Genomic DNA, 1778 nt, shown 5'->3' with positions numbered 1-1778 from the left:
GAATGCGCTCGCCACCAATGCTCATCCACGGCAAGTTGTACTTGCTCACAAAGGAGCGCAAGTCGGGCAAGAAGCCCAATATGCTCCTGGTGGTCGACGTGGCAAGCGAGACGCACCGCATGAGCCGCCTTCCGCCATTCGATGTTGTAGGGGACACGGTGGTCGGCGTCCTCGAGCTGCATGGTCGGCCGTGCATCGTTGTGCATGAGCTCGGTCTGCCTCGCTGAAGGCTCCGCTTCTGGGTGATCTCGCGGCTGGCGCCACATGGTTATTACAAATGGGATCAAGGCTTGGAGCTGCGTCATAGTTTTGATATGGGTGCCAGCGGCGCCGTCATTGACTCACATGCCGCCGAGATCCACTCTGGCGACACCCACCCCCGCCACCCTCGGAGAGCCGCCTAGATCGACGGCGACGATGCGGAGCTCAGCTACATGTACAGAGGCCATGAGTACAATTACGATATCATGGAGGGACGCCAGTGACAGAACTACTGGACCAAGAAGGTGAGGGACCACCAGCTTTGGCTGTCGTCGGTGAACGCCCGCAGTTGGAACGTCTTTGGTGGTTATCGCCCCAACCTACTCTCGCCCCTCGATCTCGCCGCTGCGCCGAAGCAGGAAGAGGAGCGATCAGAGCACCTGCTACTACGCGATCTTCTTCAATTGTGCAAGTCACCCAACAAACTGTCGCGAGTCAGCGATGACAATCAACATGATGCTACTTCCTTCGTCCCATAATATAAGAGCGTTTTTGACACTAGTATAGTGTCAAAAACGCTTTTATATTATGAGGCGGGGGGAGTAGGTTTCAATCTCTCAGATCGATCCAAACCAAACCAGCTTTCATGATGGTCCTCACTACTACGTGACAAGGAAATGCCCCGTCCATCAAGTTAGCTTGACTTGAGTGAAAATTAGGTCAGTCTACGCCAGCCAGCTAGAGCGCGAGGTTATTGTCTTTAGCGGATGGATGAAATTCCAATGGCAACTATTTTCGTTAGAAAATCACTCAATTCTACAGGAAAACTACGTCTACGTATGTGCAGATCCAATCCAGCTGTGTGACAGTGACAACGGGATCGAGTCATGGAACCAGCAACGCCATCCGTATCAGGCAGCTGGCGGTCTTCTCTCGCACTGGCACGGTCCTTATTCTGCTAGTAAAATATTTAATCTTTGTGCAACTTCTCCAAAAATAAAGGAGCTATATATCTCCCCTTGTCCTCAAAATTCAGCACAAAAAAAAAAGCAAAATTACGTGGTACACTATACTATTCTAGAAAGCCACATCCTGCAAGCCACACGCTCGAACGAGGGGCAACGTCATCCATATCTTTGTGACGGTCTTCTTGTGGCATGGTTCTTATTGTGCTAAAAAATATGTATTCTTCGTGCAAGTTTTTTCAAAAATTAACCAGCATAGGAAGGTGCTAAAAAAGGACCAGATAAATCCCGAATGTTCGGATTTTAAGCATGTCATCTCAAACCATTTTTCATGGCAACTTCATTTGAGGCGGTGGCAACTATAGTTGTTAAAACATGGTAACTTTGTCCTGGTTTATTTTTTTGTCAGAAAATTGTCATATTTGCCAACCTCGCGTGAACTAAAGTTGCCATGAAATTTTTTCGGATTGTCATGCTTAAATTCTGAACGTTCAGGATTTATCATTTCCAAAAAAATGTATTCTTCGAGGCAACCATCAGAAAGCAGTTTGGTCTCAACAAGCGGATCAATGACTCCAAACAGCGCCGCCGTCGTTGACTCAGATGCCGCCA

General features: G+C 48.4%; 1 pseudogene; it reads right to left on the bottom strand.

The window, feature by feature from the left end:
* Nucleotides 1-341: 341 nt before the first annotated feature.
* The window catches only part of LOC119318882, a 4325-nt pseudogene continuing 2888 nt past the window's right edge, over nt 342-1778 (bottom strand).

The sequence above is a fragment of the Triticum dicoccoides genome, chromosome 6A (assembly GCF_002162155.2).
Source record: "Triticum dicoccoides isolate Atlit2015 ecotype Zavitan chromosome 6A, WEW_v2.0, whole genome shotgun sequence".
Taxonomy (NCBI): domain Eukaryota; kingdom Viridiplantae; phylum Streptophyta; class Magnoliopsida; order Poales; family Poaceae; genus Triticum; species Triticum dicoccoides.
The sequence above is the reverse complement of the archived record's forward strand: the minus strand, read 5'-3'. Positions and strand labels throughout refer to the sequence as shown.